Here is a 16,768-nt window from a genome sequence, read left to right on the forward strand (position 1 = left end):
CTCGGTTCCCATGCTGGAAACTGGGGAGAATAATTCCCCTCATCTCTTGCGCTCAGGCCCATGTGACATCAGCTGGGACCTGGGGAGTCGCTTCATCCCTCCGCACCTCCGTTCCCCTGCTCATCCTGTGTGGCTCTGTCAGCAAACGCTCTGGAGCAGGGACAGTCTCTCACCACAGGCCTGCAGAGCAGACAGCACAACGGGCCCGGCTCTGGGCCGGGGACTCCAGGTGCCATTGCAAGGCAAGGAAATCTACGCCTTGCCCACAGGAGCTCACCAGCTGCCCCCAAGACCCTCCCCAGCCTGTCTGGGCGTGGGGGGGCGGGTGCCTGAGCTGGGTTGCCAGCTCCTTCGGGCAGAGACTGGCTCTGTTCTGAGGTAGCTCCTGTGTCTCGGCCGCAATACAAAGCAAACATTTGTTACCCAGCAACGGCCCTGAAACACCGTGGACGAGATGGGTCTCCCCAGAGGGGCAGGCAAGCGGCAGGCGGCTATTCAGTTAGTGCTATTGGGGTGCAAAGCAGAGTCCAGGCAAACAGAGCAGTACCCGAGGGGTCGCAACCGACATCAGACAAGGACTCAACCCCAGTGACGAGTCGGTGGGGAAGCAGGGAGATAACGGCAGATGCTGGGAGGGGAATACTGTTTTGGGGGGGGACTCACGGCAATGTTTCCTAGTGGGTAGAGCATTGGCCTGCTGGGTGATCTTGGGCAAGTTACGTCCCAGCCCTGTGCCTCAGCTTCCCCATCTGTACAGTGGGGCTAGGGATTTTGGGAAGCATGCGGAGGTGTGTGGCTGAAACATGCGCTGTAAGAGCTAGGTTATGGAGGGAGCCAAGCACCTGCTGTTGAGAACAGATCAGAGAAGCAGTTTCATTTTGCACCCCGGCTGTCCCCTGCCCAGAGCTGGCCAGCTCCACAGGACACATCACCAGGGACAGAACAGCAGGTTTTCTGGTGCTCGTGGGTTTAAACCAGACACACAGCACTGTTAGAGGAGAGCGTTAGCACAAGATTTACTGCAAACCACGAGACGATGGATTTTACCTGCACAGGTGGCAGCTGACAGGAAAAGCTGCGTCTGAGCTTGGGGGAGGCCAACAGCGTCAGGGCAGGTTTAAAGAGCAGCCGTCCTGGCGTGGGGAGCACACTTCACTGCATTAACCCGTCCAGGGACCGAGGGAGCCAGCATGCGGGAGATGCCCCTGCACCAGGGGCAGAGAGGCCGGTTAGAAAACACAAGCAAAGGTTCTCAGGCACCAAACGAGGCTGGGACCGGAGACAGGGAGAGAAGGGGAGAAATTTAGCTCCACCCACAGAGGAGGAAACACAAAACAGCAGCAAAGAGCAGACCAGCTGCCTTCCCTGCCACATCTGTTATTTCAGACCCCTCTCCCCAGCTCAAATTTTCCCCTTTTACAAGCGAAGGGACCAACCGTGCAGTCCTGTACTCATGGAGTATCCCCAACGATTTCACACCGACCAATCGCCCGAGGAAAGCTTTACCGGATCAGGCCCAAAATAATCCCACTTGTGTTAATCTCTCCTTGTACGGGCGCTCACGCATTGTACTTGGCAGTTTTTCATAAATCCCTTATCCTGCCTTGCTTCCAGGCAGGCTGTCATGTGCTGTCATGCTAGCCCCTGAAACAGACCGGACGGGCGGCTTTTGCTTTTGTGATGGCTTTTGCTTTTCTTTATGCAGAGGGTGTGTCAATTATTTCTGCTTTGTTAAAACCTCAGCTCATCCGCAATATGAAACCAAGCTTTGAGCAGGTATCGCATGTATTGTGCCACTTCTAGGCGTAACACCAGGAATTGGCTTTCTGAACTGCTGAAGCCAAGGGTAAGGGGTTCTCTCTGCAGGGCTGAGGTCATGCCCCGTACAAGGCAGCACCTCTTCGTTGCAGTTAGCGGCTGCTGCAGATTAGCACTGTACAGACAGGGATTTGTAACACGCACAACACAGACACACTGCAAGAGAAACGGCTCTCCGCTCTAGGGCTGTGTGCGCAACACGATGGGGCACACAGTGTAAAACCCGGACGGGTATTCAGAGAAAACGGCCCCTCACTGCATATTTCTTTCTAGGAGTGTGACAAGAGATGAGCTACCAGACGTAACAGGAACCTGCAGGACGCTCAGCTCGATTGACCCAACCCTGTTGCGAAGCAGTTAAGGCTGCTACACACAATGTGTCCAGCACAGACACACAACTGCACTGGGTTTCACGCTGGGGGGCATGCCCCCCTGGCAAGCAATGAGGTTATCAGAGGGGTGCAAGATGAGATGTGGGCTGGAACTCACACTGGCCACCGTGCAGCAACGCCTCTCCCGAGCCCACCCCCAGATCAGAGTGCACCTGGCATGGAGAGAGCCTGGAACCACCCCACCTAGGCAGCTGTTCCACACCTCCCTAACTCAGCCACTGCTTGGAAGGTGTTTAAACAAGCTGGCCCAGCCCTGGAACTGAGTACACAATACTGACGTCACACCACTGAGCCATGCCAGCCATGCACTGCTGGGGCCCTCCCAGCCTGCACTCCCCCACCAACGCTGACTCCAGGCCGTGCTATAAGATACGCTCCCCAGCAACCGGGGCAAGCGAGTGCGTTTGCACCTGCACATCCCCCAGGGGAACACCATCGCCCGGACATGGAGCCAGATTCTCAAAGGTATTTAGGCTCCTAAAGATTCAGCTAGCGCCCTACTGGGATTTTCAAAAACACCGACTTGCATCTTTAAAATGTGTACAGATAGTGCCGTGGATTTCAACCTGTGGTCCACGGACCCCTGGGGTTCTCCACAGACTCTGCCTAAGGTTTCTAAAGGAGTCTACACCACCATCTGAGATTTTTTAGGGGTCCGCAAATTAAAAAAGGTTGAAAGCCACTGAGTGTATCTGCCTAGTTAGCAAAAAGAACCACATTTAGTGTAAAGACTATATTTGGTTCCAAATCAATGTTTTAATTGTTATACCAATTTTTCTTTAGGAAAGTAACTAAAGTACAAATGCAAAACAAGATTAAATTCAATGATTTAAAAACAAAATCCAAGTTTCTGGCTCGCTGATTTCAGTCATGATTAAAGTCAGTGACTTAAATAATTTTGATTTAAATCACTCCACTCTTCCCCCATCCTCTGTCTGTTCCCCTGGCCCCACAACAATCCCAAGATCCTTCTCAAAATCATTCTCCTCGGTCTTAAAAATCCTCCTGGACTTGCCCCGATCCCAACCCACCCTGCTCATGCAACAGCTCCTCATGTAACCATACTGCTCTTGGTAAGAGAGCCTTCTCCAGTGCAACTCCTGATCATCTCGCCTTTCCTTCCCCATTCCTGTCTGGCTTCTTGTACAGCAGCCCTTGCTACAGTGTGTGAGCACTCAGTATAACTGGACGCGCTCATTCCTTTCCTCCAGCCACAAGGAAACAGAGATGCAAATCACCTGCCTGCAACCAAAAAAAAAACAAAACAAAATAAAAATAAAAAAAAACCACCAAAGGGAGATGGACACTGAGGGTGGGGCCCTTAGAGCTATTTACTCCAAAGCACTTGGAGATACTGGCTGCACGACCCACAGGAGAAACTGGAACTGGGTAATGCTGGGTTACGTCAACAAGAATCTTGCCAATAAGGGAGGACACCGTCACGGTAAAAGCCTTTGTAGCTGCCCAAATCCCTTCTCAGATCAGAGACGTGGCAAAGAAAACAGCCCAGCGGAGGGAAGAAATAAATTGATTGGACAAACGGCTGGGCTGGGTCTACACTAGGATGGTTAGGAGCAGTGGAGCTGCTCCCGATGAAGTGGCTGTAGGGCCACAGAACTCAGGTGTTTTTATCGCCATTACTTTTTAGAAGTTAGTAGTTCTAGTGCCTAGAAGCCCCGGAGGGGATCAGGGCCCCATTGTGCTAGGGGCTGTACACACACAGGGAGACAGTCCCTGCCCCAAAGAGCTCAAAGACCTAACAGATCAGACAAATGGGGGGGGGGGCAAGAATAGAAACCGAGAGGAAGGGAGTCGCCCCAAGTCCCAATCAAGCACGCTAGACACTGGACCTTGCTGCCTCTTATGCAGGACAAGATAAGCCAGTGGTTGAACTCCTGTGTTCCGTTTACACGAGTGCGCCAGGGTTGTTAACACTGGTAGTTGACAGATCCTAGTTCCCCCAACACTCTGGAAGGCCAGGCAGAGGAGCTGTAGAAAGTACAAATGCTGTATCACTAGAACGTCTCCCTTTTGCCACACTGGTGCCAACGGGAGAGCGAGGAAACAAGGCCTTCTCCCGCGGGGGTCTGCACACAAGCCTGCCCGCTAGTTGTGGTAGCTGGAAAATCTCCGATTTCTCCAACTGCAGAGTCCGCCAGTTCCTACATTTAGCAGGATCACAGGCGTCACAGGGCTGGGAACAGGCCCCCGCTGCAGTCTCTGCTCAAGTTTTATCATCTCACGGGAAGGATTTCATCCTCCACACACCCACACCCACACCCACATGCTCCTCAGTACATCAGGCCAAATCCTGCCATCAAAATGACTGACCATAGTTAAGTCCCAAGCAGACTGTGAAGAGCTACAAAAGGGTCTCTCAAAACTGGGTGACTGGGCAACAAAATGGCAGATGAAATTTAATGTTGATAAATGCAAAGTAATGTACACTGGAAAAAATGATCCCAACTATACATATACAACGATAGGGTCTAAATTAGCTGTTACCACTCAAGAGAGAGATCTTTGAGTCACTGTGGATAGTTCTCTGAAAACATCCACTCAATGTGCAGCGGCAGTCAAAAAAGCGAACAGAAGGTTGGGAATAATTAAGAAAGGGATAGATAATAGGACAGAAAATATCATGTTGCCTCTATATAAATCCATGATACACCCACATCTTGAATACTGCGTGCAGATTTGGTCACCCCATCTCAAAAAATTGGAATTGGGAAAAGTTCAAAAAAGAGCAACAAAAATGATTAGGGGGATGGAACGGCTTCCGTATGAGGAGAGATTAATAAGACTGGGACTTTTCAGCTTGGAAAAGAGACGACTAAGGGGAGATATGATAGAGGTCTATAAAATCATGACTCGTGTAGAGAAAGTAGATAAGGAAGTGTTGTTTTCTCATAACACATGTCTCTGCTTCCACACACAAGAACTAGGGGTCACCAAATGAAATTAATAGGCAGCAGGTTTAAAACAAATAAAAGGAAGTATTTCTTCGCACAACGCATAGTCAACTTGTGGAACTCCTTGCCAGAGGATGTGGTGAAGGCTAAGACCATAACAGGGTTCAAAAAAGAACTAGATAAGTTCATGGAGGATAGGTCCATCAATGGCTATTAGCCAGAATGGACAGGGATGGTGTCCCTAGCCTCTGTTTGCCAGAAGCTGGGAATGAGCAACAGGGGATGGATCACTTGATGATTCCCTGTTCTGTTCATTCCCTCTGACGCACCTGGCACTGGCCACTGTTGAAAGACAGGATACTGGGCTAGATGGACCTTTGGTCTGACCCAGTAAGGCCGTTCGGTCTGACCCAGTAGGGCCGTTCTCATGTTCATCCTCACGCAGGCAAAGTTCCCGTTCAGATCAGCGGGATGAAGGGCTGCAGGTCTGGTCAAACACAGACCAACGTTGAGAGGTGCTGAGCGAGAGGAGCTGCGGTTCCTCAGCACAACATGATTAGCCTGCTGCTCATTCACCCCTCTAACGCCATCTGTCCCGATCCGTGAGCACCCCCACGCTGCCGGGCACGGCACAGACCCCCTCCTAGACACATGCTCACCACTTTGGCTTTTACACGTGCCCGTTTACTAGCCTCAAGCTGTCCTGAGACAAGAGATTTATTGGCCGCTGCTCTCCAGTTGTTCTTGGAACAGCTGATCTCTCGGGGGGAGGGGGGGGAGGAAAGGGCAGTGAAGCCAATGAACCCTGATGAGTACCACGAAAGCTTATGCTCAAATAAATGTGTTAGTCTCTCAGGTGTCACACGTACTCCTGTTCTTTTTGCGGATACAGACTAACACGGCTGCTACTCTGAAACCTGTCATTATGCAAGGCACTGCATTTAGCCGTATGGAGTGGAAATCCATCAACTTCATGAAAAAACTCGTACAGATACAGACAGACCTCATCTTCCTTTCCAAATGCAAACAGATGGACATCATACCAAAAGGTAAAAAATCCATTACAATCTACATATCACACAGACTATGCTGAGAGACTGTGTCACACACTCTCAAAGAAACTGCGAAACCACCTGATCAGCATCCTATACAGCAAACAGGGAAAGATTAAGAATGAGCTCTCAGAACTGGATACTCTCATAAAAAACCAACCTTCCACACAAACTTCCAATGAGAAACTGCTGAACGTGAATTGATATGCAAACTACATACAATCAACTTAGGCTTGAATAGAGACTGGGAATGGCTGAGCCATTACAAACATTGAATCTATCTCCCCTTGTAAGTATTCTCACACTTCTCATCAAACTGTCTGTACTGGGCTAGCTTGATCATCACTTCAAAGGTTTTTCTCTCTTACTTAATTGGCCTCTCAGAGTTGGTAGGACAACCCCCACCTCTCTGTAGGTGTATATATATCTCCTCAATATATGTTCCATTCTATGCATCCGAAGAAGTGGGTTGTAGCCCACGAAAGCTTATGCTGAAATAAATTTGTTAGTCTCTAAGGTGCCACAAGTACTCCTGTTCTTTTTACTTTCCTCTCATGCAGCCACCTGCTCTTTGGGATACCGTGCTTTCCCACAGCACTACCAACGAGACAAGCAGCTAAGAGAAAGGGAAGAGGGTAGAGCGCCTGGCTGGCTGGGGACATGGCTAGTCCCTAGCGCCCCTGGAGAGTTACCGAGTTAATTGGCTGTTTGAGGAGCTAGTCTGATAGCGACAGTCTGCAGAACCAAGAGAGCTCCAGCGAGATGGGGGGAGGCAGGTTGGAAGGAGGAGAGAGATTCTTCCTGGATCAATTTCCCTGGCACAAGGGTAGAGCTTAATCCGTCTCTAGTACCTCTCAGCAGAAAGATCTCACACACACTGTGCAGATACAGACAGCCCCCACCAGGATTTCAGTGGAAACCACCCAGAGGAGGAATGCGCCTTGGAAAGGTCCTGAGGTTTGTTAAGTGTTAACGCTTCTGCTAGTCATCAAAGCGAGCGCAGTGCTAATGGCAACAGGAATAGGGATTGCTAGGTCCACATCCTGCAGTGGGAACAAAGGCCCTGGGGATAGATGTTGTGGCTGAGTTAAAAATATTACCCTGGGAAAGTTAAAAAAGAAACAGGGACTTCTTTGCTGAAGTCTGTCCCCATTCCTATTCCAAGGAGCTTGCTCTGTCCGGTTGTTGTGTCCACATGACAATAAAGTGCCCAGCCAGTAGCCTTGGCCTAGACCAGAGGTTCTCAAACTGGGACCCCTCAGGGGGGGCGTGAGGTTATTCCATGGGGGTTGTGAGCGGTCAACCTCCATCCCAAAACCTGCTTTGCCTCCAGCATTTATAATGGGGTTAAATATTTTTTTAAACGTGTTTTTAAATGGATAAGGGGGGGTCGCACTCAGAGGCTTGCTATGTGAAAGGGGGTCACCAGTACAAAAAGTTGAGAGCCGCTGGCCTAGACACACGGGAAGCACATGCAATTCTGAAGGTTCACAGCATGGAAGACAGTTCTAGCCAGCGTGCAGATCAGTTGCTTTATTTCTTAATGAAGCAAAAACTTCTTTAAAAAAAAAAATCATCTACCCATTCGTAGCTACTGGCTGTACCTGCGGTTATTACGAGCACCTCCAAACAGGACTCACCAAAAGAAAGTGAAGAAAACGATATTGTTCTCGATTCTTGTCCATTTACTTTGTGCAGCAGGCAGCACTGTGCATATACGCAGCCCTCTGCTCTCCGCCCCTCCAAGTCCTGCCAGTGTTTATCAGGAACACTGGATGTGAAAGTGAACAGGCAGCAAGCAGAAAACAGCCTTGTGCACAGAGCCTCTGAGAAGAGGGATGGACCTCACTATCTTTGGTCACGTTACTCTCGGGTCTGCCCAAGAGATCTTCTTGAAAGGCAAGGGGCGGGGGGGGGGGGGGGGGAGAGGGGGAATGGAAAGATATGGACAGCGGGGGTGCAGGAAAGACCTTCACTCTTAATTTAAAAATAACAACAATAGAAGTCCAGTACATGTTATAAAAATGCATCCCGATCAGAAAACAGAATATTTAAAAAGCAACAGAGAGTCCTGTGGCACCTTTAAGACTAACAGATGTATGGGAGCATAAGTTTTCGATGCGTGCATCTGACGAAGTGGGTATTCGCCCACGAAAGCTTATGCGCCCATACATCTGTTAGTCTTAAAGGTGCCACGGGACTCTCTGTTGCTTTTTACAGATCCAAACTAACACGGCTACCCCTCTGATACCAGAACATTTAACTGACTTATTTAAAAGATGCCGGGTTGACAGCATCTCTTTCAGTAACAGTGTAAAATATTTAAACAAGGGAGGGATGCTAGTAAGTTTTGCAAGCTACAAAGTGAAAACTGATGCAGGGACCTCATGGCAGTTTCAGAAAATCAACCCTTTGGTCTCACAGGCCAGTAGGACAACAGCAGTAGAAACTTTCCTGATAGATATCAAGTATGTCTGCAGCGTTGTTGTAGCGTTATAGGTCCAGGATATTAGCAGTATTGCCAACTCCAAATGTTCAAAAATCATGAGTCAGGCTCACCAAAAAAATCATGAGATTAGCTTTAAAGTCCTGAGATTGTGTAAAAATAATAGACTCGGGGTTCTTATTATTTGTCTTCCACATTTTGAGCCTTTAGGGTGGACTGGGATCACATTTTGAAGCTGTCTCCATAGCTAGGAGGGCTAGAAACTTACTTTTTCTTTAAGAATGAAGGCCGAAATCATCACATCTCCACTTGACTCCAGGAGTTGGAGCTTTAAGGAAAACAATATTATTTATCATGAGACTCCTGACAAAATCATGAGAGTTGGCCACACTGTTAACAGACAAGGTGGGTGAGGCAATATCTTCTATTGGATCAGCTTCTGTTGGGGAGAGACAAGCTTTCGAGATTACTATACAGGTCTAGGGAACAGAGCGCCACAGCTAAATACAAGTGGAACAGATTATTTAGCATAATTAAGGCTGCGAGTCTGTCACGGAGGTCGCAGAAGTCATGGATTCCGTGACTTCTGCAGCGGTCGGTGAGGCTGGACCAGGGGCCACCTGAGCAGCTCGGGCAGCCCCTGGGCCAGCTGCACCGGCCACTGCTGGGTCGGTCTCAGCCCCCCAGCACCAGCGGGGATCCCGAGCCGCTGACCCCACTTCCCCGAGCACCCGCTCCCTCCTCCCCCCCCCCCCCATTTAGTCGGGGTATGTGACCGGTCCATGACTTTTACTAAGAATACTGGTGACTGAAAGGTAGCTTTAAGCATAAGTAGTTAACACATAGTTCAAGGGATCATTCAAGATGAAGTGGCCCATTAACATCCCTCCAGTCAGATCGGAAGAAGAGCTCTGTGTAATCTCAAAGTCTTGTCTCTCAGACTCTCACCAATAGAAGCTGGCCCAGGGAAAGATATTATCTCACCCATCTTGTATGTTAGCAGGAAGTCTAGGGCCCTGATCCAAACAGATACTACGTTTGCGCCACAGCTCAGAGAGCCGAGAAGCGATGGACCACAGGACATCAAAGCTCTTCATCTGATCAATGGCTGAGCCATTACAAACATTGATTCTATCTCCCCTTGTAAGTATGCTCACACTTCTTATCAAACTGTCTGTACTGGGCTATCTTGATTATCACTTCAAAAGTTTTTTTTTTCCTCTCTTAATTAATTGGCCTCTCAGAGTTGGTAAGACAACTCCCACCTGTTTATGCTCTCTGTATGTGTGTATATATATCTCCTCAATATATGTTCCAGTCTATATGCATCCGAAGAAGTGGGCTGTAGTCCACGAAAGCTTATGCTCTAATAAATTTGTTAGTCTCTAAGGTGCCACAAGTACTCCTGTTCTTCTTTTTTCATCTGATCAAGTCATCATCCAGAAATTAGGGATTTCTCCAGGGATCTCTGGTCACAATGTTTTTCTGCAAGCTACACAAACTCCCTTGTGAGAAGCCAGGTCAGTTATAATTAAAAAACAAAACAAAAGAAGCAAACACAAAGTTAAGTTAATTCCTCTCATATCCATGCACCCACTGCTCTTATTTAATGTGAATCTTATGGTAGCGCCAAGAGTCCCAACCGAGATTGGGTCTATGCTGTGCTAGGCATTGCACAGACACATAGCGAGAGTCCCTTCCCCAGACAGCTTAGGTGGAGACAAGACAAGGGTGGGAGGGGAAAGAAGCAGAGACAGAGGAAGTGATTTACTCAGGGGACACAGCAGGTGAGTGGCAGAGTAGGGACTAGTACGTGCCGTGCCGCGAAGCTCAGAACCAGTGCCCATCCCCTAGACCACGCTGCCCCTCAAGCCTCTTTGTTTTTCTCCACAGTCAAGCCTACTACCAGGAAGGATTCTTGTGCTGTGTGGAGAATGTGCTCTCACGGTGGTAATTCACGCTCAGACCACAAACAGATTTGTACCACATGGAACACACCTTTGACTCAAGTGAAAATAAAAGAAACACCCGAAAAACTAAAATGGAAATGAACTAACACAGATAGGGTGTGGAGCATTCTGAAGCACTGAGAAACAGACTCCACCCGACTTCAGAAAGTCCATAAATATGCACCATGCTAGTCACGCCGTCATGGGAACACCATGCCTCACTAGAACAGCTATAAATATTTAGACAGGTGCTGTCAGATCATTGAGATTTGCCTTTCACTTTATTTGGCTTTTTGTTTGTTTTTAAATTTTGTTTTTTATTTCACTGAAAAAATAATTTGCTTGGATTTGAACTTTCATCTCCATCCGCAGCCATGCTATGGTAGATAGACAGTAGGGTAATGGGGCCATATAGGTACCTAAGTTAACGCAAGCAATGGAGACTCTCAAAACAGATCATCTTGTCAGTTTTCATTTTGCTTTTCAATCAGTTTGAACAGGGAGCTTAAATGGTAACACGCATCTTTACGACTGCACCCCAGTTTCCGCACCAAGACAAGGACGGAGAATCAGACCTTTAAGCCCCCAAGTACCTGGTCTGGATGCTTAACTTGAATTAAAAAGACAAGCGAGAGAAACACTGCACCCATCTCTAGCACCTTCCAAATGTGACTGTGCTTTATATACATTAAAAGGGCACTGGCAACTTAAATGTGGCCCAGCATTTCAATTTTGGAAGAATAGCCTTCGCCGTCCAATAGAAACATTTCCACAATTTTAAAATATTCCATGGAAAACTGCTATTTACAACCACTTGGCCACATGCAACTGAACCTGCTCAGCAGAAGGGAAACTGGGTTGTATTGTCCTCGCAGAGACACACAAAGAAACAATGAGTTTAAACAGCAACAAATCAATGTTTTTATTTTTCAGTTGTCCTCATCTCTTTCACTAGGCATGAGAACCCTATGGATGTGTTATGTTTATTAACAGGCATTGTCTGCTGACAGAAGTACTTTTAGGAGGGTACTGGCATAGTATTGAGGCCAAATCCTCGGAGTTCAAGAGCAAGCCCAGAGCCGCTGAAGATAGAAGGTCAGACTAGCTTTCAGGCCCCCTCCTCAAATTTGAGAGCTAAATTCTAAAACAGCCTAGAAAGTACACAGCACTTCAGCCACTCCAGAGTTACACATTAGTTTAAATGTTCTTTGGAAACAATACAACAAAGCTGCAGGACAGAGGAGAAGGCGAGAGGTTTAAATGTACAAAATAATAAACTGAGCTTCTAATTTTGTTTTGGTACCAGTGTCTGTCCAGAGCACAGCTCGCTATGCCTAGAGACCATGGCTTTACACAGAGCTAGATACATGGCTTGCTATCCAGCCTGGGGGAACTGTTGGAGATGGCAGTAAATGATGCATTAACCCCTCCCTCCTTCCCCAATTCACCCCTCCCCCAGCTGCTGCAAACAGAAGAGTTTGTTTTAGAATTTCCTTTTGAGGGGGCTGGGATTTACATACAACTACCGACCTTTCTAGCTCAGATGAGAGAGGAACCCTGAAAAACACAGTGGAGTGGGCCAAGGGCTGGCTGGATCATCGGTGTTCTGGCCCTGCCTCCCAGGATTCGGCGGAGCCAGAGGAGGGGGCACTGCACAGAAGAAAAGCAGCAGGAGACAGACGGATTTGAAAATGCAGCATCTCCAGAGCGCACTCTGAACTCCGAGAACGACAATTTTATTCTTGTGAATTCTGCTGGCTCATACAACAGCACAACCATTTGAGAGGTCCGTCCGCAGCTTCATTTTAAATCATTCTTCAACTGTTATTGGCATGTACAATTCTTCTCCCCCACGCGTGAGAGTGAGAGTATGTGAACCTCCCTCCCCCGCACACAGAGTCTAATAAATGTCACCTTAGCAGAGGCAGACAGTACAGGCCCAGCGGGGCCCCATCCCTGCAGTGAATTGCAATCTAGCCAAAGTGGTTTTGCACTCAGCTGGAAGCAGCCTCACAAGGTCAGGGTACACTGGCACCAGAATTGAATTGAATAATTAAAAGACCCGACAGAGCTCCTTCCTACCGGCTTGCACCTCCGTAACGTGGCAATGGGGACGAACCCTCCTTCAGCAGAGGCACACACCAGCAGCCCAGCCCTGGCTGGAGATCAGGCCTGGGGGGGATGCTGGGTGCCCGGGTTTGATCAGTTATAGAATATACTCAGATGCCATGGCGTGGCGGCAGGATGAAGATACAGACAGATCATTATCAGCCTCTGTCTGAGGTGCTGATTTTAACAGTGCCTGGTTAACAGGATGGTGAAAGCCAGACAAATAAAATACCCTTGTAACATTCAATAAGCCACCGCCACCATCCCCTGGCCTCTGCAGGGTCCAAGGTGCACATTGACCGATCTGACTCCCTGGAACACCCAGTCCCCCAAGGCTGAGGCAGAAGGCCCTAAACCTGGCCCATTCCCTGCCAGAGCAGGACAGCGCCCTAGGGAACAACGCCTGCCAGAGCAGAGAAACCTACTGCTCTGACAGGGGCAAGGGGAAGAGATCAGAGGTGTCTAGGCACAGTTGTCTCATGTTCTGATCTCTCTGGAACCAGCAGCAGTGTCTTGCAGCTCTTCCCGCCCCTGGGGCCAGGGCACTTTCTGGAGACTTGTACAGACCTCCTAGCAACCCCTTCCCCAACTGACGCCCATGCTCCTTCTTACCAGCCCCAACACTCCCAAATTATGTCAGTGCCCCTGCCTGGCACCTCCTCAACCCCCAAGACCTCCTCCGCTACTTCCCACAGTGTCACCTGCCTGGTACCTCCATGCCCCACTGCTCTGCTGCCCAGTATTCAGTGCCCCATCTCTTTGCCCCAGAGACCCCCTCCCAGGCCCCCCCTCAGTGCCCCATCCCCCTGCCCAGTGCCCCGCTGCCCAGTACTCAGTGTCCCATCTCTTTCCCCCAGAACTCCCCTCCCAGTACCCCATCCCTCTGCCCAGTGCCCCCTGCCAGGTACCCCCAGTATTCCATCCCTCTGCCCAGTGCCCCCTGCCAGGTACCCCCAGTACCCCATCCCTCTGCCCAGTGCCCCGCTGCCTGGTACTCAATGTCCCATCTCCCATCCCCCAGGGCCCCATCCCCCCAGTGTCCCCCTGCCCAGTACTCAGTGTCCCATCTCTTTCCCGCAGAACCCCCCTGCCAGGTACCCTCTCAGTGCCCCATCCCCCTGCCCAGTGTCCCACTGCCCGATACCCAGTGCCCCACTGCCCAATACCCAGTGCCCCACTGCCCGATACCCCCAGTGCCCCATCTCTCTGCCCAGTGCCCATCTCTGCCAGTGCCCCCCCCATTTCCCCATCTCTGCCAGTACCCCCTGCCCGGTGCCCCCAATGCCCCATCTCCCCGCCCGGTGCCCCATCTCCCCAGTGTCTCCCCGCCCGGTACCCCCCGCAATTCCCCATCTCCCCCGGTGCCCCCCCTGGGCCCTTGACCCCCCTGCCTGGTGCCCCCCAGTACCCGCCAGGCGGACGGCGCTGGGTCCTGCCCTCATGCAACCCGCCCCTACCGTGCAGGTGCAGCGGTCGGCCCGGCCCGGCCCGGGGGGAGCCGCAGCAAAGCCCCGCCCGGAGCTGGTGCAGGAGACGAGCGGGGCTCTCAGCCCAGGCTCCGGCATCAGCCTGCAGCGGAGAGCGAAACCACCCCCCGCCGGCTCGGCTCAGCCCAGCCCCGCTCTTAAAGGGACACGGACCCCGCCGCGGCTCGGCCCGGGGCGGCGCCCATGGGGGTATCGGGGTGCATGCAGGGGGCACCCGGGTGCCTGCAGGGCACTGGCAATAGATGGGCCTGGGGGGATCAGGTGAATGCGGAGCGGTGGGTTCCATGGGGTATCCAGGAGGGTCGGTATTTGGGAGTATCAGGGTGCACGCAGGGGGGTGCATGCAGGGGGCTTTGGGGCACTGCGGTGCACTGGTGCAGGTGGGGCGCTGCAGGGCTCTGGTTAACATGCCCTGCGCTGAGTTCCCTTTGCTAGCATTGCTGGTGCAGATCTGGGGCGCGGGGGGGGGGGCAGCCATGCGCAGCCCATCACTAGCCTCCCCGTCCCCTGATTTATACCCCCATGTGCTCATATACCATCTGATTGGCAAAGGCAGGGCTGGAGCTGGCATTGCAGGACTTTGGGCAACCTGACATGAGGAAGGACCCAGCCATCTCCCTCCCCAGGACCACCTTCTCCCCGCCCCAATCTGCCTTCTCCCTGCCTGAGACCCCCTTTGGCACCCCTCATCCACCACCAGTTTGTGAAGCACGAGAGGCTCTGGTGTGGGAAGCTAGAGGAGGTGAAGCTGACATGCCACTTTTCAAGCAAGGGCAGAGAAGGGCAGATAGGGAGCTCAGTCCCTGCCCCACCCCAATGGCCGGAGAGAGGGAGGCGGACAAGGAATTAGGGGTGGCTGGGTGTGAGTATTTGTGAGGGGACTGCAGAACTCTAAAGTCACCCCTGTGCAAAGAAATACAAGAGAGGGAGGGTAGGCACATCAGGGTGCATGAGGAGCCAGGAGAGCTGAGGGAGAGAAAGTGCACATACTTCGGCAGAAGATACAGAGTGTCCTAGCAGTCAGTAGCCCGAGTCACCCATGGGTCATACAAGAGAGACAGCATAGCCCTGCTATGGGCACCCAGACCTGGTGGATTAGTGCTGACAGCACCTGTTGCTTTCCCATGAAAATAAAGTTCCTGACATGGAAAATGGATGGTTAAATTGGGTCTGGCCAGCAGGATGGGGCACAAGCATTTTCCACCTGGAGACATAAGTTCCAGTTTTAGTCTACCCTACAGGTGAAAATGCATTAGCTGAGTCCAGTCCTAGTTCCTACACATCACAAAACCACTCACCATGAATTGATCAACAGATCTCTTCTCAGGAGAGCAGGGGGTGAGCGGGGCAGGACTGAAGTGTACCAGCAGAGCGGTGTAAGGAAAGTTTGCATAACAATTGCCACATGAACTCTCTCCCTAGTTGGTATTATTTAACTCTCCCTTTTATGAGCATTCTGTGATTTCAGTATAACGCCCATTGAAATAAACGTGAAAGCTAAGTGACTTGTCCAAGGTCACACAGGACATCTGTGGCAGCAAAGGAAATTGAACTGAGGTTTCCTGAGTCCAAGGCTAGCAGCATGCCCTAACCACTGAACCATCCTCCCTCTGTTCTAGCACAAATACTTGTGTGTGTGAATGTAAAATGTAATTTCTACCAATCTTTGCACAAATGATTTTGAAATGTGCTTTCCACACACATTTGTGCTAGTAAAACGCAACCACGTGAGTATCTGCAGAAAGCAAATCCCAAAGGGCGTGAGCCTGGCCAGAATGAAATCATTAAAAATATTAAAGTGGACATGTGTTGGCAGTATTATTAGCCAACCTCTCATAAACCCTCTTTGACCTTTGTGTTATTAACTAAATGTATTTTATCCAAATATAGTTTTAATTTTCGGTTAATGCTGTACTGCCTGTATCATTGTGGTTTTGTATAGATGCTTTAAACACGAAAGTCAACAAGAAACCCTCAGTAGAGTAAAGTCACCCTCGAGATAAATTAATGTTTCCCTTGGGCGTTGCCCAAGTTGTAATATCGCGTCTCTGATTTAAAAGAAAAGAGCTGTTAATCATAACACTGCCTGCGCTATCATTCTTTGCTCCCATTTAAAGCGTGCTCTAAATTTCAGCAGTATATATGTGCCAATGGAAAATAAAGAACTGGAGCAATACAAGGTTTGTGGGAAACTCCCACCCTGCTGGATGAATGACAGTACATGCAGAGATTGAAAGCTCTCCCACAACCCTCTCTTTACTGGCTTCTTTTTGGAGACTATTAAAAGCACGTCAGTGCAGTCAGCATCTGCCGGGGGAGCCTGCCCTCTGTGGTTTCAGTCAGGGTTAATATATTTACTAGTCTGGATTCAAACCATCAAGGTAAAGTAGGGGCTTTGATCAGAGCAGGTGTAAAGCATTATACCAGGGTGCGAGTGTTTAAGAGAGAGTTAAACAGGGGCTTTTATTTTAACAGCTGCAGTGAAGGGGAAATATTCTGCGTCTACAAAAAGGAAATGGAACCAGCAGGGGAAAGGTCAAGTCTTCCTATAAATTATGCACCATCTCATGAACTTGCATCTCAGCTTTGGATTGAGCTAAGAA

The 16,768-nt window shown here is 49.9% G+C and overlaps 1 protein-coding gene across 3 annotated transcripts in view; it reads right to left on the reverse strand.

Moving 5' to 3' along the window:
- Window positions 1–14,272, reverse strand: part of LOC101932119 (hexosaminidase D-like) — a 34,404-nt gene extending 20,132 nt beyond the window's left edge. Inside the window, exons 1-2 of one of the 3 annotated variants that reach the window (XM_008164788.4) lie at window positions 14,136–14,272; window positions 1,048–1,205 (exon numbers count right to left, since the gene is read on the reverse strand). The gene's annotated coding sequence lies outside the window, so the exon portion shown is untranslated. Of the gene's footprint in view, window positions 1–1,047; window positions 1,270–12,099; window positions 12,221–14,135 lie in introns of those variants that run through there. The other 2 variants (XM_065560282.1, XM_024102340.3) reach the window with 2 other exon arrangements.
- Between the last annotated feature and the right edge of the window lie 2,496 nt (window positions 14,273–16,768).

Source organism: Chrysemys picta, chromosome 10 (genome assembly GCF_011386835.1).
Source record: "Chrysemys picta bellii isolate R12L10 chromosome 10, ASM1138683v2, whole genome shotgun sequence".
NCBI lineage: Eukaryota > Metazoa > Chordata > Testudines > Emydidae > Chrysemys > Chrysemys picta.